We start from the raw sequence: 22,535 nt of genomic DNA on the forward strand, positions 1-22,535 counted from the left end.
CCTGAACTGATTGGTTTCTGATTGGCATAGCCACTTCCCAGATCCTTAGATCAAAATTCTCTTCAAGCTCCTCCCTTTACCCATAATTCCCTGCCAACTTAACATATCTCAGATGTCATTTGTTGCCATCTTGCTACAGACATGGATACTCTTGCTTTCAAAGTGTTTGTCTAGGTTAAAACGAGTTCTTGAAAATTTTCTCTCTAAATAGGCTGTCTGCTGTTTTTCTCTCATCTTCCTCTCTTTCCAGTAAATTTTTTTTTGCTAGCTGACTCTTTGTGACTTTCACCAGGAACTTACTGTGAAGTACCATTTTTGGTACTTTGTCCTCTTTCTACCACTTTTAGGGTATTCTTGCCTACCATTGTTGGTGGACTTTTCTACCTTAAAAGCATCTCCCTGTAGTTAAGCTTAGGTTCATAGGTTCATACTAGGCTATCTGCCCTGGGGCAATTATAAGCCTAGCCCGATTCTGTATGGCTTATGCCACCCCTTGATTTGAGTATACTGTGCCCTTTTTAAGGTTTAGTTTACTGTGCCTCTGTCTAATAGTGACACTGGAGTAATCCCTGGGACAAACCTACGATCCCCCATCCACTTATCGAGATTCTTCTTGAAGAGATTCAGTGAGGTGCTCTGCCTCACATGAACTGGAATTCTATTCCAGAGCGAAGGGAGCCTCTGGGTTATGAACCTGTCCCTCCAGCAAGTTCTATTTATTTCTGTGCTGAGGTTCAAGTCCCTCAGTGTGGCTCTAAGGGATTTAGATTTACTGAGGTGGAGCATGTCCATTAATTCTGGATTTGACATAGCTTTGTATGTCAGGCATAGATCGCCTCGAAGTAGGCGGTATGCAAGTGAGTAGAGCTGGAGTTTTTTTAACCGAGCAGCATATGGCATCTGTTTGAGACCCTTGATCCTCTTGGTAAGATACTTTTGGGGTCTTTCTAATTGCTGCAGGTGTCGGGTAAGGTACATCCCAAAAGGGGCATTGTATTCTATGATGGGTCTGATGAGGGATGAATAAAGGGGGCTCAAACCCACTCAGAAATCTGTCAAAGGGAAACGGACTGTGCTCCCTAGGACTAAGTGTAGAAAGAGATGGTCAGTTCCTATGACAATGTAATCTCCTTCCTCAGACACCTCCAAAAATGTCAAATTTGGATCCAACCACTTCAGATCATACTGCTCTGAAATCAAAATTGCCTCTGATCTGGTCACATTTTAATTGTCCAGATCCGATACATTTTCCCTATATGCAGAATTCTCCTTGTAAGCACTCTAGTCCACCATCCAATAGCTCCTCTCTTGGTTCTTCCAGGAGTTTTTCTAAGGTTGAAGTGAATGGGATAGTGAAAAAATTCCTCAGAGCTCACATCCAGATAGGGTAATTTCATCTGTCTCCCATTGTGTCTGTGAGCCTGCCCGTGACTAGTCCTACACTAATTTCTCTCCTTCCAACATGATCTGTTTTGGAGCCCTCTGATCAGAGATTCCTGTGGACATCCTAATCTGATCCGAGGATTTTTTTTTAATCTGGTCATTTCCCAGTGCCGTCCAGTTCAGTGTTTTGCAGCCACAGGACTCAAACCAAAGCATCGGCACTGGGGACCATTAATTCGCAAGTTATCAGAGCTGTCCCTGCCCTTCAGAGGTCTCTCTGGACAGCTCTGGTATAACTCTGTCCTCAGGTGGTGTACTTGAGGGTTTCAGGGGCCCATGATGCTGTAATGTAAATTTGATCTGGGACACACCTCCCAGTCTAGTGTCATTAGCTCATTCTACCTAATACAGAGAGAGCATTTGTGAAGGCCCAACCCACTTAGTTTCTTAACCTTGCATTATCTTCTGCTCCTTCTGTCTCCCTTTACCCTTTTCTAAAAAAACATTCTAAGCTTTCCTCCCTTTCCTGTAACTAGTCTAGTCCAGATTTGCTGTATCCAGGACTGTTTGTATGCTTCTGAGCCCACCAAGCCTTTCTGTGTTGGAAGGAAGCCTTCTAACTTGTCAGTGAGTGGTAGGCACTAGGTAGCCTGTCTACTTCAAGAAGAGATGTTTGTGGCCCAGAAATTGTCATTTTTTGGCCATTTAGGCAGTTTTTCCATGTCTTTCAACTTTGTTTTAAAAGACTGCATTTGCGCTGGTTTCTCACCTTTCTGCAACTAGTCCAGATGTAGATTTGCTGTGTTCAGAACAGTGTGTAAGCTTATGAGTGGTGCCTAAGTCTGCTCTTCAAATTTTCCCTTGGATCTACTAGTTCTCTCCTCTCCTGCACTTTTACTAGCTTATTAGTCTGGCACTTTACCAGATTTCTTGTAGCAGTTATTGTAGCCCACCAAAGTGCTACCAGCAGTAAATGTTCTACAAGGAAATAGCTCCAGTACTTATTAATGGCCACGCCTCCAGGCATGTCTAAAGGTCAGTTCCCTGTGCTTTCTCCTATTAACCCTGGTGAACTTGGGCATCCTGAGGCAATGTAGCAACTGTGTCTCATGTACACTGGCAACCCTCTCCTCTTACCTCTCAGCACTCAGACTTGAGAGATGCACTTAAATAGGCAAATTGGAAGCCACGCACTCTACAGCCAAGACCGGAATAGCTGGTCAGGAGGTGAAGGTTAACACTTGCACCACACCACATGAAACAGACAACCCTCCAGAACACACACCAGCACTGCCTTCACATAAAAACACCAACCGCACACCCACCTTCACCGAGGCTCTCAATAAAAATCTACCTAAACAGCAGAGACCTCCAAGGCAGAAATTTACTCTACCACCACAACACTAATCATGAGAGAGAACTCATAAACAGTGTGCCACTCAACCAAAGCTCCTAAGGCAAAACAGAATGCCCAACACACTAGTCATAGGTGACTCGATAGTGAGGCACACTGATGGTCCCACTCACTAGATTGAATAAGGAGAAATAGCTGCCTGTCATGCGCCAGGGTCCGCCACATAACCCATGCACTTAGGTCCCTCAACAGGTACAGATATGACTGTCATTGTACATGTGGGTGTGAATGACCTGAGACGTACCTCCCTGGAAGACATGGAGCTCTCATTATGTAGCCCTGATGGGTATGACCCTAGCGCTGAGCAGCATCCTGTCATCACCCAGAATGATACGACAGTACAAACAGAAAATGATTGATTTCAGCAATTGTGCAAGTTTCTGGTGTAATTCTAAGAGGATCCAGTATCTGTCTGCCTGGGATGACATGATTGACGGACCTCGATGCTTTGCCAGAGATGGCCTCCATCTGTCACCCCTCGGCTTCCAGATACTGGCCAAGGTTCTTGCCACCCCTGTAGTGCCTTTTTTAGGCAGTCTTCCAAAGACCAGATTACCACCATAACAGCTACAAACAAATGCAGTGTGAGGGTCATGCTCCTCAACGCTAGAAGTTTAAATCTCAAAATGCACTCACTCGAAGCACTTCTTAAAATGGAGAACATCGATTTGTGCCATAACATAGACCTGATTCAAGGCAGCAGAAAGCAACACTGCACTACCAGGCTATAACTCATTCTACAACTTTTGGCCCCAGAACTTGGACCGAAGCGCCAAAGGCGGTGGTTCCATATTTGTAAAGGATCCGCAAACCTCCAGACTGATAGCCCAACATAACCCATCAGCGATACTTCAGGTGCAGCTAACACTGGGCAAGACAGCGATTCAGGTAGTAGCCTGCTATAGGTCCCCAACCATGTCCCGAGACTCACTCCATGTTCCTAAACACCCTGGAGAATGTTAGGGTCCAACCTAACACAATATACTGGGCGACTTCAACTACATCTTCATTAACTGGGAAAACTACTCCTGTACCAATACACTTGCCCAACGTTTCCTGGAATTAATTCCAATGCCTTGCACCACCTTGTTCTTACTCCCACTTGAGGTAGAAACACCTTTTATCTGGTAGTTACTAACGTGGGTGACAGGTGATTAATTTGTGGTCTGGTCTAACCATGGAGGTGGTATCTACTGGTGTAGAGCTGCTCTAGTTTACAATCAAAATGTCGACATTCACTTGCATGACAGCCGCCTCCTCTGACATGGTATGAGCGACAGTCTGAATGTTGACCATGTGTACATCCATTCAGAAGGACGTACACAAGTCAGGGACTCTAAGCATAGTTGGCAATGGGAGTTGCTAACATTAATATCGACAGAAAGTTGTTCATCTTGTTGCGTCGACCTTATGACCTACTTAATATGTATGAGTTGAGGATACATGGAAATCACATTTGATAGTAAACCATCTACACCAGTAGTCATCTCCTCCCTGGTAAAGATCAGACAACAAACTAATCACCTTGGAAATCCACCCCCCACCCACCCAAAGGTAACCACCATGAGGTGGCTAACTTCACGGTGCCCATGCAAATGGAGATTAGTTGCATGACTGCCAAATCATACACCATTGCACTGTACGAACACACACACACACATGCATGGATCTCGCCATGCCCAGTAGAACCAAGATGCTCTCCTCCAGAAAAGGAAAACATCTGGTGGTCCCCTGCCATAAACAAACTTTACAACAGAATTAGGAAACTGATGCAGAATAAGGAAGTCCCAAGACTGGAAAAACTCCATTATCTGGCTCAACAAAAGGTTGAGATCTCCTCCAATCTTCTAAAGCTAGCTATGAAAACAGAATTGCAGCAGATAGTAAAGACGACCACAAGGCCTTCTATAGTTATGTAAAGAATCTCCTTGGCAATACCCAGATTTGCTCTGAGCTACTGCGCAATGGTACCTCCTATACTGAGCTAACAGAAATTGCCAATATACTGGCCGACAGATTCAGTGCCAACTTTACCTCCCCCCCAGTGACCAGTCACAATACCAGTAGATTGCCAGACACCCAGTATTACTGCTTCACAGGTTAAAATAGCAGTATCCAAGACCAAGAATACAGCTTCTATGGGACCTGACAATATCCCTGGCTGTTTTGGCACCTCACCTATATGATCTTTTCAGTCACAGCCTCACCTCTGGCTTTATTCCTACCGAATGGCGCACTGCTACTGTCATCCCTCTCCCCAAAGGAGGAGCAACTGCAGGCCCTGGGAACTATCTCCCTATTAGCCTGATGAGTCTGATATGCAAAGCTATGGAACACATCATCATGGACCTAATAAACAAGGATATAAGGAATCTCCAAACTCTGGATCCCACACAGTTTGGTTTTGTCAAGGGTAGATCATGTCTGCCCAACTTGGTCTACTTTGAGTCCGTCACCAGATCTGTGGATGAAGGCAAGGTGGTTCATAGAGCCTATCTTTATCTGGCCAAGGCCTTTGATACCATTCCCCACTCAGGAATCATAGAAAAACTCACTAAGCTAGTCATCAACCCCTATATCATTAGGTGGGTTGCAAACTGGCTCACAGGTAGAACCCACAATGTGAAAGTAGTAGACTCCAAGTCAGACTGCCAACCAGTCATGATTGGAGTCCCACAGGTTTCAGTCCTGGGTCCCCTCCTGTTTGGTATCTACTTCTCTGAAGTCCAGGCCAGCACAAAGGGGCTCTGGCTGACCAAGTTCGCGGACGATTGCAAGTTGGGAGCTATTAACTCCCCAAGTGATGTTGACATCTTGCAGAAAGGCCTCACTGAGACCAATGACTGGTGTCGGAACCATGGCCTTAAGCTCAGTACCAAAAAATTTCGTCATCCCCTTTGGGAAAAACCCAGCTCCTCTGAATTACCACATCAGTGATAGTCCACTGAACACAGAAGGCATTATAAGAGATCTGAGAACGCAGATTGACAGCACCCTGTCTTTTGACCACCACATTGCCACTGTGGTCAGAAAGTCCTATGTGGCACATCTCATTATTAAGGGTTTTGCATCCAGGAAGAAAGAAGTCATTGTCTCCCTTTAGTCTTCCCTTGTTAGGTCAATAATTGAGTACAATGCCCTATTTGGCATGTACCTCACTAAACCTGCAACAAATGAAGCCGCAAAAGTACCTCACAATGAGGATCCTAGATCTTAAACATTTGTCCCATATGGACAGACTAAAAAAAACTCCAACTGTTCTCTGTTTCATATAGCCTACTTAGAGGCTCTCTGCTTGACTTACAAAGCTATGTCTGGCCCAGCTCTGTTAGTAATGCTGCATCTAAAGAAATCCCAATCCCTCCGCATCACTCACTCCAGAGACCTCAACCTCATTACCACAATCAACAGAACATGCTGGAGGGACTGGTTCATAACCCAGAGACTGACGATGCTATGGAATAGACTTCCCATACATGTCAAGCAGAGCACGTCACTGGTCCTTTTAAAGAGAAACCTTGAGTGGATGAGAAATACAAAATTCACCCCCAGGGATCATTCCAGTGGCTTTACTCGACAGAGGCACTGGGAACAAAGGTCAGGTGGCACGATGCCAGGGTAATTGTATGGGCTAGGCTTATAAAGGTTCTTGAGACATTAGCCTAGTACACACCTATGAACCTGCCACTTCACTACATCTGGCTTCTATTCCACCAAGTGCTGTGCCTTGTTGAGTGGACTTTCTTTACATAGAGAGAGGACATCCCTACCCCCTCGGATTAAATCACTCTTACCTCCTTCAGGTCTTTGCTTTGGGCCTCAGTCTTCTATGCCTTTGGGACAGCTAACCTGTTTGTCTCCAGTCAGTCCTTCTGGACTCCCCCCTACACTTCTGTTACTTTGCATAACCCTTCCACTGATGAGGTCCTTTGGAAGAAAATAGACTCTTGAATCCCCCTCGATAATCTCACGGAAGACACAGATTTCAGTGAAGGTTCTCCCAGATAGCCACCTGAAGACATCTCCTCTGGAAAGGTTCTTAAGCTCCTGAAAACATGAAGGCTGGTCTTCAGACACCCGTTCCCAAGAGTAGTCTGTTCCTGGAGGCTTTTGGGTCTGGCCCTATTGCATTTTGGGTGAGAACCCCTCCCCCACCCCACTTAACTTTTGATGGACTTGGACCTCATTTCTCGCCCGGCATGGAAGGAACTGGATACTGTGGAATCCATCCCTAAGCACCCAGATAAATTTCTAGCATCCCCACAAGAATAGAACACTGGAGCAAGGGGGTCCCAGTTGATGCCATGGTTGCAACAGCAGCCACAAGAAGCTTGCAGGGCTGTTCTGCCCATCCCAGGGGAATTGAAGGCCTTAAACAGCTTTGGTAAGCATGTTTATGCTTTAGTGACCTTTGCTCTATGGTCAGAATTACTTGGCACACTTCACTAGACGTCAAAGATATTAAAAAAACTCTCCAAATCTCTTACTGGGTCCTTGTCTGCAGAATACCAAAACAGTTCCTCAAGTGGCCACCCTTCATGTTATGATGCTTACATGAGGCGGATTTCCCATGCAGTGGAAGGTACCTCATGAGGCAGGTTCACACATAGCCATTAAGAAACATGCTTTTGGATGCACCTGTGCAATTTTGCAGAGCCCTTCAAGTCTTCATACATCAGTATTTCAGTTGGTAGCTCTTCCTTATTTGACCCAAAAATAATGCACACTATATATGAGCAAGGAGGAGAGACCTTGTCTGCAATAGGAATATGTTTTTCTACTCCTCAAAGACTCTGAGTCTGCGAGGAGGCAGAAAGATGTGGTTCTACAAATCCTACAATGGTTCTTTCTAAGACTCCTGCGCCAATGGATGTCCTTCAAGGATGCATCTGCAGTCATAACAAATGGGTTGTCCTGTCGTCAGGCAGCCCTTCGGTCGGCCGGATTCCAAAGTCTGGGTCCGGCCGCTGATGTCTCACTTCACCCGGCGTCATCTCTGCTGGTCTTGGGTATAAAGGCATCAGCCGACGCCATTTTCCTCAGTCTTTCTTGCCGTGGCGCCCAAGCAGAAGCTGTTCGCAAGTGCCGGTCAGTCAGATCCAGAGATTACTACTACCGAATACTACTTCGAAGACTTCTAAAAAGCTAAGTACCCCGTTGGGGACTCTTTCTTGCCTCAGCCGATGTCAGAAAAAGTCAATAACTGTTTAACTTGTGGGAAACAAATACCTCATAAAGATTTCCACTCTTACTGCCTGCCTTGCTTAGGCCCAGACCACGACGTAGCAGCTTGTTCGGCCTGTGCTTCCTTCAACTGATGAACGCTTAGGCGTCGGTCGGAGTTTGCTGAACAGTTTTTCGGCTTAGATTTTGCGTACATTATGCCGTCGGATCCTCCAACTACCCAAATTGTTAAAAAACGCAAAGAAAAAGACCGACACTCGCGGTCCGCGGTTTCGGCCGAAACCACGGTTAAGCAAGCCGCGAGTGTCTCGGTTTCGGCCGAAAGCGAGAAAACCGGTCAATCTTCAGCCAAATCCACGACTACTACTGAGGCTCCTGCTACCTTAGTTGAATCGGCCTCAGAAGTTCTGCCTACTACTGTGGTTCCTAGTGATTTATCAGACACCATTCCTTTGGATGTCTCTACCCCAGCATGTGGTGCTGCTAGGCCTCCTGCAGCCATGTCTATTAAGGCCTTTGCCAGGGCTAAAGCAGCCAAAACTGTTAAATCAGTGCCTGTTAAGCCCCCCTCACACAGGCCCACTTCTAGTTCACAAATGCTTACTCTGGCAGAGGATTTAATATCCTTAATTAGGGGATCCCAATATCACCCAGACAGGGCCTCTCAGCCCCCAGAAAAGAGACCTAGAGCAGAGCCCCCTGAGCCAGTGTCCTCTGATGATTCTTCGGATGACTCAGACATTACAGATCAGCCAGAGGCTCCTTTTTCTACTTATGAAGATTCCGATGCTGAAGAATCCATTCCATCTGCCTCTCCACCAGAGGAATTTTCCTTTGGGGAAACCTTACATGCCATGAGAGAACAATTCCAATGGCAGGGACAAGATTTCTCAGATTCAAGAAAAGGCTTAGGACATTTCTGCACTTACCACAACATAGGCCCTTAGCTATACCTCCAGTACTGCCTGTTGTGGATGATGCATTTAATGATGTTTGCACTGCTCCTGATACTTTACCTCCAGCCCCTGCCAAACCAGATAGATTTTACAGGGTGCCAGACACTCATCACCACCTTTACAAGGCCCCACTTGCAGATCCTGAGACTATATCCCAGGGGCCTAAGGCAGTAGCCTCGACCTCAGCAAAAAACCCTACTCCTTCTGAAAGGGAATCCAGGTCCTTAGAGAGATGGGGGAAAAAAGTTTACACCTCTGCTACTCTCTCAGCTAGAGCTTTAAACTGTCAGTTTCATATGATCCAATACCAAGAGTTTATGCTTGATCAGTTAACTAAGAAGCTGTCCACTGATTCCTTAGATAAGAAATATGTTTTAGAAATGGTGAATAACATTCAGCAGGTTAGTAACCATTCTTTAAAATGTGGCTATGATGCACTGGAGGCTTCATTTAGATCAGCCATGACTGGTACAGTGATAAGAAGGCATGCATGGTTGAAAACAGGTCTTGCCGGATCATGTTAAAGCAAAGCTGTTAGATGCTCCTATGGATAAAGCCAGTCTATTTGGTACACCTGCTCAGCAAGTAATGAAGAAAATGGAAGAGAAGGCAAAATCTGTACAAACAGTTAAGGATTTCTTACAGGTTCAGCCCCCAAGGTTTAGCAGGAACTGGCCTGCCAAAAATTGTTCCTTTCCAGACTCCTCAAAATCTCAGAGGCAGAAATAGACGCTCTAGAGGCAGAAATCAATCCAGAGGAGGTGCCTACAGAGGACGACAGTGGCAAGGCAATAACCGAGGCACAGACACAACCACTGCCACTGCAACAGGACAATCACAGTGACTTGGCTCTGACACCGCCTACCAGGGAGCAAATAACAGCACCTTTAGGTGGAAAGTTAGCCTTATTTTCGAAAAATTGTCACTATATCACAAAAGACAAGTGGATTTTGCAAACCATAGACCAAGGTTACAGGTTCCACTTCCACACCTTACCAGTAAAGAGGAATGCCAAACCTACCTCCAAATCAAAAAACAGAAGCTCTAAAGCAGATAGCGCAATTAATAAAGATAAGAGCTGTGGAAAGAGTACCATTAACAGAACAGGGCAAAGGATTCTACTCCAGACTCTTCCTAGTACCAAGAAAAGAGAAAAGTTGGAGACCTATTCTCGACCTGTCCGTCTTAAACACATACATCATTGTCCCAAAATTCAAAATGCTGACCCTTCAGCAACTTCTTCCCATGCTGGGCAAGGAGTGTTGGCTGGTAACTCTAGATCTCAAGGAGGCATACCTGCACGTCCCCATACGACCAAATTGCAGAAGATACCTCAGATTTCTTGCAGGATCAGAGCATTATCAATTCTCAGCATTGCCCTTTGGCTTATCTACTGCCCAGAGTATTCACAAAATGCCTGGCATCAGTAATCGCTCACTGCAGGCTACAGGGAATCCAAATTTATCCATACCTGGACGACTGCCTGTTACAAGCGGACAACAAAAGCAAGCTGACAACAGATTTACAAAGAGTCATTTGCTTACTACAAGCCCTGGGATACACAGTCAGTTTACAAAAGTCAAGACTGATACCATCCCAAACAAGAACATTCTTGGGTGCGGAATTGGACACAGCAAAACAAATGGCATTCCTAACTGCAGAAAAACAAAAACAACTCCCTCTTTACTTCTTGGCATTAAAGCAGAACAAACTAACAGCAAGAAAAGTACTGCAGGCCTTGGGCTTCATGGCGTCATGCATAATCTTGGTCCCACATGCCAGACTGCATATGAGAAAGCTACAGTGGTACCTAAAGAATTTATGGTCTCAACACAGGCACAGCTTAGAAACCGAAATCCCACTAATCCCATGCCTGAAACAGGAGTTCCTATGGTGGGCTCAAGCATGCCAGTCAAACCCAGGCTTGCCCTTCCACAACTTTCAAGCAAGCCAAACCATCACAACGGACGCCTCAGACCTAGGCTGGGGGGCGCACATGTTGGACAAATGCATACAAGGATTGTGGACTCCAGACCAGCTGCACCTGCACATAAACCGAAAAGAAATGCTGGCAGTAAAACTAGCAATCCAGAAATTCAGACCATTCCTCAAAGAAGGCCATTTAATAAGGACAGACAACACCACAGTCATGTGGTACATCAACAAACAGGGAGGCACTCATTCATACCCCCTATGCAGAATGACTCTGGACCTTTGGAATATGGCTCTGAGCTACAACATCCAGTTACAGGCAGTATTTGTGCCGGGAAAAGAAAACACTCTAGCAGACATGTTAAGCAGAACCACCTCGGATGCTCACGAATGGATGCTACACCCGGACATCTTCAAGGCCATCACAAAGAAATGGGGAATGCCACAAATAGACCTATTCACATCCCCACTCAATCACCAGCTCAAAAAATTCTGCACAAGGACATACCACCCACTTGCATGGAAGGTGGACTCTCTATCCTTCAGTTGGAAAGGCCTGACAGCATATGCATTTCCACCTCTTCCTTTGATGCACAAGGTACTACTGAAAATCAGAGGAACGCCCAAGGATAATCCTGATAGCTCCGAATTGGCCAAGACAACACTGGTATCCATTGCTGAGGAGCATGTCTCAGGGGAGAATGTGGTCAATACCCTGATGCCTTTGATGTTAACTCAGAACAACTACAACATCATGCACCCAAACCTAAAAACCTTGCAACTGACTGCCTGGAACATCACATAGCAGCAACTAACCCAGACCTATCCCAAAGGGTTAAAGACATTATCCTTGAAGCCGCAGACCTTCAACAAGAAGGAACTATGCAGGAAAATGGAAAAGATTTGTCATTTGGAGTACTGAAAGAGGAAAAGATGTGTCGAACATAGATATTGCTAACATCCTGGAGTACTTGGCAGAGCTTCTACATACAGGCCTGTCCTATTCCTCCATCAAGATACATGCATCAGCTATTTCAGCAGAATACAGCTTCGATCCACCTGTCTTTTCATCCTCTACTCAGGCAGTTCCTCAGAGGGATCAAGAATGTAAAACCTCCTAGGAAACCACCATTACCAGCATGGGACTTGAACTTTGTGCTAGAAAATTGACACTCCCTCCATTTGAACCAGCAGCAACAGCAGATCTTCAACACCTATCATGGAAAACTGCTTTCCTACTGGCAATTACTTCAGCAAGGAGGGTTTCGGAACTACAGGCCTTAATGGCAGTACAACCCTTCCTAATCTTCCATCAAGATAGGGTGTCCATGAGAACTAATCCTACATTTATGCCCAAGGTGGTATCCAGAGTGTCTTTAAACCAGGAAATCCACCTACCTACCTTCTTTCCCAATCCACAGAACAGGGGGGAAAGACTGCTGCATACCTTGGATGTACATAGACAGTTACGCTACTACCTGGACAGAACCAAAGGTGCCAGAAAAACTGACCAGCTTTTAGTAGCCTATGCAACAGGAAGGGAAGGAAAAGCAATTTCCAAACAGGCAATCTCCAAATGGATAGGAAATTGCATAAGATTCTGTTACTCCTACCACGGAAAACCAATTCCACAGAACATAAGACCTCATTCTACAAGGGCTACAGCCACTACCACAGCTTTCTTACGAGGAGTGGCAACCAAGGACATTATTGAGGCGGCTACTTGGACCTCCGTGCATACATTTGCCAAGCATTATAATTTACCTCAGTACTCTAGATCCCGAGCAGGGTTTGCCACTGCTGTACTGCAAGGGATCCTAACTACACCATAATTCTTCCTCCTCCCCTAGTTTGGCTATGGTATTCTACCCATTTGTTATGACTGCAGATGCATCCTTGAAGGACATAGTACAGTTTTGTACCTACCATAAATGTAGATGTCCGAACAGGATAGCATCTGCAGTCAGGATTACCCACCCTCCTTCCCCTCTGTGGTACTCCTAGGGTATTTACCCTCCTAATAGCTAGCTGGGGGGAGTCTCTTATGGTGTATTTGTTTGTATATATGTACATACATTGTTATTTTTTGTGTTTGCCTTCTACTTTTTTGGAAACATTGGCATTTATCCAAAATTTAGCTTATCAAGAGGGCAACTGGCATCTGGGGCAAGAAACACTGAGGAAAATGGCGTTGGCTGATGCCTTTATACCCGAAGACCAGCAGAGATGACGGGTGAAGTGCGACATCAGCTGAAGCCGGACCCAGACTTTGGAATCCGGCCGACCGAAGGGCTGCCTGACGACAGGACAACCCATTTGTTATGACTGCAGATGCTATCCTGTTCGGACATCTACATTTATGGTAGGTACAAAACTGTACTTTCTCCCAGAGGCAGAGGGAGGAACTCTAATGGAATACACCATCCCCGCGATAGAGGGGGCCCACAGAATCGGGGTTTCTGAGATCACTTCTCAGTCAAACCCTAAAATTGCTCCTGATAGGTTGCCTGACTGTTTCCCTCTGGAGGTAGTCAGGCAGGGGGGTATGGTGCAGAGGCGGAGCCTGGGTATGCATAACAAGATTTTTGGTTGCAGAGAATTGTATCCAGAGGTTGTCATGCCATTTTCCTAAATTTCTTCTGCAAGAATGGAAATCCCTGATATTTCTCCCAGTCAGGAGATTCAGTATTAGAAATAGAAAAGCTACTCAGTCATTCAGGACATCCCCCTCCAGACCAGATGGTATCCTCGACCTACTCAAGATTCTTCTTGCCAAAGACTACTGAACCTGAGAACCACCTTGGAACTCTGCAGACTAAACCAGTTTGTGAAATGTGCACGATTCTGGTTCAGTCCATTTTTGCCCCTACTGTGAAAAGACTATTGGATGTGCTTTGTCTTTAGGGTGCATATGATATCTTCTGGAGTGCCTGTTCATTTTGATGCTATCTGTACTTCCTGCTGGGAGCCGGTCATCAGTTCACAGATCTGCTCTTTGGTCTCACCAAAGCCCCTAGGACGTAAACAAATGCATGGCAATGGTAGCAACTCACCTGAGGCTGCTAGAATTCAGTTTCCTTATGTAGATGACTGGCTCCTAACTGCTCCAACTATGCATCTTCTACAGGCAAGGAATGGACTACTTGCTTAAGTTGCATCTCCACCTAGACATCACCGTTAATTACAGCAACTCACAGCTCTCACCTAGGCAGAGTCTGGAGTTCGTAGGTGCTTGTCTAGACACTGTTAGCCTCTCTTCCTTCAGCTCTTATCCAGACATTCCTATCCCAGGTCAAGAAAGGTATTCTGCTTTCTTTACCAGCATAAGCCTTAGGATCAATGGCAGGAGCTATCATCATCCTAGTCCTTTTAGCCAAGTTTCACATTTGAATTCTGCAGTGGACCCTCGGTACAATCTTTCATTTTTCAGCAACCTTTATCAGCCCCGGTCAAGATCATCTTGGGTTTAAAAAAATATATATTTCTTTGGTGGCTTCACTTTGATGAAATTTTCCAAGGCCACCCATTTGTTCTTCCCCTGCTCATGGCCATGGTGATAAAATATGCCTCCCATGTGGGGGAGCAGTACTTGAACAACAAAGGTACATGGTCCCCAGAAGAGGCCAAGATGCTTATTGTCCTGGAAGTCAGAGCAATCCTAGCGTTGCAGGCCTTTAAAGTTGCTCTTCCCTCCGGGACAGAGGAACCAGATTTTACCCGCTGTATGGAAGCTTTGTGTGTGTGGTAGTGGGCAGTCTCTTCCGGCCACTTTCTCATAGCATTGCATATACCAGGAAAAGCCGGCATGATTGCAGAGAAACTAAGCAGGTCCATTCTAATAGCATCTGAGTGATCTCTAAATGTCAAAGTAGTAGAATTTTCCTGTCAATAGGACCAGCCATGCTGCAGCCTTTCACTTCTGTCAGGTTCTTTGTCTTGATCTCTCCATATAGGAAATCAGAGATACTCTAGTCATGATTGGACTTCTGGTCTTCTGTATGCTTACGTTCTGTTACCTTTCATTTCCAAATTTCTACAGACTGCACACTTGTTAAAGAGCACTGTTATCCTAATTTTGCACCCTTTTGGCCTCATCAGATTTGGTTCTTCCTATGAACTCATCTGCATTCACCTGGGATACTGGATCCCAGTCCAGACCTTCTGTCTCACCTGGCAGGAATGACTCATCCAGATTTAACAGGCTAAAACTTGATTGCATGGTCTTTCTAGATGTCATTCTATTCTTGTGTTGCAGTATTCTCGCATGTGGGATCCTCTGCCTCAGGCAGCCTGAACATCCGGATCTTTTACAAAAGCTTGGCCTTGCTGCTGCAAGATGCGTGGGATGTCACACTCTGGAACCATAAACAGTGGCCATAAATGTTATATCTGCACGCACAGACCTCAGAAGTTCTCTGCCACAGTGGAACGTCTGCTTGCTCTTTCTGCTATATGCTACTGACTACGTTAGAGAAGTACTCCATTGGGGGGGGGGGTCCTTAATTTTTAGCTAAGCTTGGGTTGCTGTTTATCTGTAAGCTGATTCTGTCCACGTCCTCTAGGAAGGGAAAATGTAAGTGTAGCTGGCAAATTTCCATGCAGATGCACAGCGCCTGCTTGTTTTGCATAGGGCCATCCCACGACCATATAGTGTGTAAATTCTGCCTATTGTTCATCCCCAAGACCCTGCTCAGCATTATGGCAGCCCTCAAACTGTTTGTAGAAAACCAATGTCTGAAGCACCTTGCCCTCTGTATGTATCCTGAATCTGACGTCCAGGAGGAACTGCCTAAAAAGGCCATGGTCTCTAGGCCCGACACTGTACCTCTGACTTATAGGGCTGAGGAACATCCAAAAGGACAGTCAACTTTGGTGGGTACAATTTCATAAGCCACCATTGCTTCTCCAGCCAGCACCTTTGCAGAGGTTTCTGTGATGTCTATCTCAGCCGATGTAAAGGGGGAACCTGTCTCACCCATATGGCCACCATTACCCACTACAAGGAAGGCACTACGACCCCAGACCTGACATCTGATACCAGGCCTTTAGCCTCTCAGACTACTCAAGACTCCTCCTCTCAAAAGAAAACAAAATATTAGGCATTTATCTCCCCCAGTAGAAGATCAGCATGACTGGCAGGCATTTTCCCAGTTGCTATTTCAAACCTTTATGATCTTGAGGCCTACTGCCACACATACTCTTGCCCTGCCAACTTTGTCACAGGCCTGCCTCAGCTAGCTCCATACCTCCTCCACAGTTAAGAGGAAGACTCTCCTTCTTCAGATGAGTCTGACTTATGCCTCTCCCCCAGATGAGGATTCCATGGAAAGGGACTCCCACCAGAAGACACAACCTTTGGTGAAACTATCTCCAAAATGAGAGTATTTCAAGTGGGATTCCACATAAATGAAGTGCAGAAGAGGTATTTTGAGCTTCTACAGATGTGAGTCTCCCTCTGATATTCCTCCTGTGATTCCTGCAAACCTGGACTCCTCCACTTCCAAGATCCTGGAATCCCAGCCACTGGCCCCAAAAAGGCCAGACCAAGATACTTATAATCAGGAACCTTGTAGAACTTATCAAACCTCCCATGGCAGACCCAGCTGTGATTGCTGTGGCTGCTGACAATCTAGGCAGATCCCATCCTCTTCTCTGCTGTCATCTGTTAAGGCCAGTAAGGCTATGGACAGGCTAGGAAAGATATATAAACACTTCCTCAACCCTGGCCTTTAGGGCCATCATTTACCAGGCTTGGATGGTAAAGTATTCCCTAGATCTAGTTTCCCAGGCCTGTAGTCTACTCTCTTCTATGCCTGACTCCCCAACTAAGCTTGAATTTGCCTTAAATGTTTTCTTGGCAGCACAAGTAGCCAGGTATTCAGTAAAATGCAGCTATGATGCTGATGAAGCCTCAGCCCAGGTCAACTGCTTCTGTCTGCATAGGTTTTCTTGGCTCAGACTTCAACCACTGCCAGATGACTTCAAAAGCAAGATCTTGGATGCACCCCTGGACAACAACTTCCTTTTTGGTAATCAATCTGCAAGAAAAAAGTAAAGAACTACAGGACGTGAAGCACATGCTTGTATACTCAGTTATGAAATTCTATAGAAACTACCCAGCAAAACCAAACTTTGTTAGAGGGGCATCTGCACCCTCCTACTTTTCAAAGCCAAGGAAAGGCGCCAGAAAACCCTCTTCCACTAGAATTGGCTGCTCTTGTACTACTCCCAGATGGACCTAACAATGTGAGACTGGCTAAACATCCTGCATCATCTTCCTCTTCCTGCCATCCTCTTACCGTCTCCCCCTGTGGCAACAAATCACCTCAGACAACTGGGTTCTTTCAGTTGTGTTAAAAGGGTATTTTATGACTTGGCAGGAAAGACCTTTCCCAAAAGGCATTCCCCTCCCTCCAAGAAACCATATCCACCTCATACCTCAGGTCATTCAGGATTTACTGTTCCAAGGAACTATAGAGGGTCCCTCGAGGGCAAGAAGGTAAAGGTTTTTATTCCAGGCCCTTCCTGGTCCCCAAAAAGGATGGCCCATGGAGACCCATCCTGGACTTGTCACTTCTAAATCCCTTTCTGCATGTACCCTCCTACATGCTATCCCTACAAACCCTTCCACTTTTGACACCCAGTGCTGCCTTGGCCACTTTGGACCTGTAGGGGGGGCATACCTTCCCATCCCCATCCACCCAGACTTCCGCAAGTTCCTGCGTTTTGCTGTGCCATCCTTGCATTAACACTTTACTGTGTTGCCCTTTGGCTTATCTACAGCCCCAAGGGTGTTTGCAAACTGTCTAGCCCTAGTAGTACCTTTCTGCAGAACAAAAGGCATGTACGGATCTTTTCATACCTGGAGGAACTCCTCCACCAGCAGAGGATTTCAAGTACCCTACAGAGAGACCTCCAATTCACCATTGCCCTCCTAAGAAGTCTGGGTTTCACAGTCAATGTAGCCAAGTCCTCCCTTACTCCCTCGACAGAATTTTCTTGGGTTGCAGAATCCAAGACAATCATGAAGACCTTACTCCCACTGGAAAAGGTCACCTCTCTGACCACTTTTTACAGAATTTAATCCTCCTCAACTGCATTTCAGCCAGGTAATTTCTTTATGTACTAGGCCTGATGGCAGCCAGTCTCCCCATACTGCGCTTTGCTAGACTACACATGAAGTTCCAGTGGTACTTGAATGTCTGGTCCCAACACGACCATCCCCTAGCCTTCAGATGCCCTTCCTTTCCTGCCTGAAAAAAGAAAAGGTGGTGGATTCGGCAAATTCACCTGAATCCAGGACTAACTTTACAACCCCTCAATGAGTTAAAAGCATGTACACAGATGCCTCAGATCTGGAATGTGTAGCCACAGTGAATGGATTCAAGATACAGGCTCAGTGGGAGCATTGCCTTTGGAGAAAATATAAGTGTAATGACTGCACTTCTAGCTCTGAAGGCATCCCTCCCTCTCCTACATCCAGGTTCCCTCCACATCTTCACAGACTAGAGTGCTGTGGTACATCCACAAACTGGACGGGACTGGGTCTTAATTACTCTGCAGACTGGCCATACAAGCATAGGAGCTTGCCACTCAATCCAAGGTAACACTACAAGCAGTGTACATCCCATCCATAGCACAACAACCAGGCAGATGCCCTCAGCAGATCAATGTCTCTAAATCATTAATGAATGTTACACAGGAATGTCTTCCTAGACGTAGTCTGCCAGTGGGGCATATCTCAGATCAGTTTACCCCCCCCCCCCCCAAGAACAATTACACCTTTTCTGATCAAGGTCCAACTCACCACAAGCCTTGAGTGGATACCTTCTCAATTTCCTGGAAGGGGATGTTCCTGTATGTGTAACCCCTTTCCTCTAATACAGAAGGTCCTGCTGAAAATTCAGAGGGACAAGCCAAAGCTCTTGCTGGTGATGCCCAGTTGGCCAAGGTAGCACTGGTTCCTCTTTCTATTATCATTAGGCAAGGGCAATTGCTACAAGGTAACTCATCCCACAACAGAAGGGATCTCTCATTCACCCACACCTGCAAACCTTGTCTTGCTGCGTGGGTAATAAACTTCTGATCCCTTTCAGACACCTTTACTCCAAGGACATGTGATCTGTCCTGCAGGAGGCCATGAAACCTACTACTAGAAGATTCCATTTATCAAAATGGAAACTGTTCTCTACCTGGTGTCTTCAAAGGCAACTAGATCCCTTTCAGGTTGACATACCTCTAGCTCTGGCCTAGGTTTGTGAGCTTCTAAAGTCTGATCTTTTATATTCAGTGAAAGTACATTTGTCTGCTATTTCAGCATGTTTACCTCTCAATCCACCCCTATTGTCCTAATTGGAGGTGGCGCTCTTTCTTAAGGGGGTCCTGCATATCAGACCACTGAGGAAACCCATTCCTCTTCCTTGAGACTTGAATTTTCTTCTGGGGAAATTTCTGAACCAGCAGTTTCCGCCTCATTAAAGATGTGCACCTGGAAATCTGATTTGATTGTAGCCTTAACTTCAGCCAGAAGGGTCTCAGAGCTACAAGCATTCATGGTCTCTCCACCCTACCTCATTTTTCATAAGGATAGGGTCACCCTTCCTTCATGCCCAAAGTTATCAATGAACTATCACTTAACCAATCTATCCATTTTACCCACTTGCTTTCCTTTGCCACAGAATGACGGTGAGAGTGTGCTCCATTCCCTAGATGTTCAAAGGCAACTGAGGATGTTCGTGTTACACTGCTGCAGTCATTCGACTTGGGTTATCCTGCCATCAGGCGGTCCCGCAGTCGGCCAGAGTTCCAAAGTCTTGGTCCGGCGTCGATTGCTGTCGCTTCTTCCCTGATGTCATTGCGCCAGGGGTATATAAGATGCATCCGATGCCATTTTCTCCAGTCTTTTTTGCTGCGCGGTGCCCGAAGCAAAAGCAGTTCGTAAGTGCCGGTACGCCGACTCCTGAGATTTTCGAAGTCTAATTTCAGATCCGAAGTCTTCAATAAAGCTAAGTACCCCGTTGGGGAAACTTTTTTTCTTCCCTCAGACCGATGTCAGAAAAAGTTATTAATGGTATTTCTTGTGGGAAGCAAATACCTCATAAGGACTTACACTCTTGCTGTATTCCATTCCTAGGCCCTGATCATGATGTCACTAGTCGGTTTTGTGCTAGATTTAACAAACGCACTATAAAACGACGTTTTGATTTTGCTTTGCACTACTTTGGCCGAAGGTTCAATTATACAATGCCGTCGGAACAACTGACTGCCATTCTTAAACGCAAAGACAAGGATAAAGACAGGCATCCGAGGTCCAAAACCGACGAAGCCTCTTCTAGGCCAGTCGCCGGTTCTCAGTGAGGCACTTTCGCCAGCCCCCGACACCCGCTACCTCAGAGCCACAGACCGCCTCTGACTCCCACGTGGAGACAACTAGGCCTCTGGAAACTCAAGGTATTGGGCCTACGAAAGCTAATCCCTCAGATGGGTCCGGAGCCTCTGAGCAGGCATCGGCTTCTGAGGGTGTTTTCAGACCTTCACAACTTACTGTTAAAGCAACAGCCAAGACAAAAACACCATTAAAGACAAAGAAGCAAGTACAGCATTCTCCTGGACAGTCCTCCATGCCTAAGAAACGGTTCCCTATCAGAAGCCTGAAACACTATAAGCTTGAAAATCAAAATCTTGAAACCAAAAGCCTGAAAATTCAAAATCCCGAAAACCCAAAATCCTGAAACTCAAAATCCTGAAAACACAAAATGGACATACTGACGTCATTGTGGCTTTGCTATTGTTAGCCCTGTGGTGTTAGGTCATGCATTGAGTTCAGGTGAGTGTGCGGTTGGTTTTATGTTAGGGTTAGGGGCGGTTTAAGTGAGTTAGGGTTAGAGCGCAGGTTAGGCATGTATGCAATAGTGACAAATATTGGGGTTAGGGGCGGTTTAAGTGAGTTAGGGTTAGGGCGCGGGTCAGGTGAGTGTGCGATATTGACGGACCTCAGGGTTAGGGTCAGGGTCAGTTGGTAGATATTAGTGTCTTTATAGTGACATATTAGCATTATTTGTGATGTCCTTCATGGATGCATCTGCAGTCATAACAAATGGGTTGTCCTGTCGTCAGGCAGCCCTTCGGTCGGCCGGATTCCAAAGTCTGGGTCCGGCTTCGGCTGATGTCGCACTCCACCCGACGTCATCTCTGCTGGTCTTCGGGTATAAAGGCATCAGCCGACGCCATTTTCCTCAGTCTTTCTTGCCGCGTGGCGCCCGAAGCAGAAGCTGTTTGCAAGTGCCGGTCGGTCAGATCCAGAGATTACTACTACCGAATACTACTTGAAGACTTCTAAAGCTAAGTACCCGTTGGGGACTCTTTCTTGCCTCAGCCGATGTCAGAAAAAGTCAATAACTGTAACTTGTGGGAAACAAATACCTCATAAAGATTTCCACTCTTACTGTTTGCCTTGCTTAGGCCCAGACCACGACGTAGCAGCCTGTTCGGCCTGTGCTTCCTTCAACCGACGAACGCTTAGGCGTCGGTCGGAGTTTGCTGAACAGTTTTTCGGCTCAGATTTTGCATACATTATGCCGTCGGATCCTCAGACTACCCAAATTGTTAAAAAACGCAAAGAAAAAGACCGACACTCGCGGTCCGCGGCTTCGGCCGAAACCACGGTTAAGCAAGCCGCGAGTGTCTCGGTTTCGTCCGAAACCGAGAAAACTGGTCAGTCTTCAGCCGAATCCATGACTACTACTGAGGCTCCTGCTACCTTATCTGAATCAGCCTCAGAAATTTTGCCTACAACTGTGGTTCCTACTGATCTATCAGACACCACGGATATCTCTACCCCAGCACGTGGTGCTGCTAGGCCTCCTGCAGCCATGTCTATTAAGGCCTTTGCCAGGGCTAAAGCAGCCAAATCAGCTAAATCAGTGCCTGTTAAACCACCCTCACTCAGGCCCACTTCTAGTTCACAAATGCTTACTCTGGCAGAAGATTTAATATCCTTAATTAGGGGATCCCAATCTCACCCAGACAGGGCCTCTCAGCCCCCAGAAAAGAGACCTAGAGCAGAGCCCCCCGAGCCTGTGTCCTCTGATGATTCTGCGGATGACTCAGACATTACAGACCAGCCAGAGGCTCCTTTTTCCATTTATGAAGATTCAGATGCTGAAGAATCCATTCCAGCTGCCTCTCCACCAGAGGAATTCTCCTTTGGGGAAACCTTACATGCCATGAGAGAACAATTCCAATGGCAGGGACAAGATTTCTCAGATTCAAGGAAAGGCTTAGGACTTTTCTGCACTTACCACAACATAGGCCCTTAGCTATACCTCCTGTCCTATCTGTTGTGGACGATGCATTTAATGATGTCTGCACTGCACCTGATTCTTTACCTCCAACCCCTGCCAAACCAGATAGATTTTACAGGGTGCCAGACACTCATCACCACCTATACAAGGCCCCACTTGCAGATCCCGAAACTATATCCCAGGGGCCTAAGGCAGTAGCCTCGACCACAGCAAAAACCCTATTCCCTCTGAAAGGGAATCCAGGTCCTTAGAGAGATGGGGAAAAAGTCTACACCTCTGCTACTCTCTCAGCTAGAGCTTTAAACTGTCAGTTTCACATGATCCAATACCAAGAGTTTATGCTTGATCAGTTAATTAAAAAGC

The 22,535-nt window shown here is 46.1% G+C and overlaps 1 protein-coding gene across 1 annotated transcript in view; it reads left to right on the top strand.

Moving 5' to 3' along the window:
• UBE2G1 (ubiquitin conjugating enzyme E2 G1) overlaps window positions 1-22,535 on the top strand; it is a 685,202-nt gene that overhangs the window by 307,844 nt on the left and 354,823 nt on the right. The gene's annotated exons all lie outside the window — the stretch shown is intronic.

The sequence above is a fragment of the Protopterus annectens genome, chromosome 9.part0, assembly GCF_019279795.1.
Source record: "Protopterus annectens isolate FY-2018-M chromosome 9.part0, PAN1.0, whole genome shotgun sequence".
Classification (NCBI taxonomy): Eukaryota; Metazoa; Chordata; order Ceratodontiformes; family Protopteridae; genus Protopterus; species Protopterus annectens.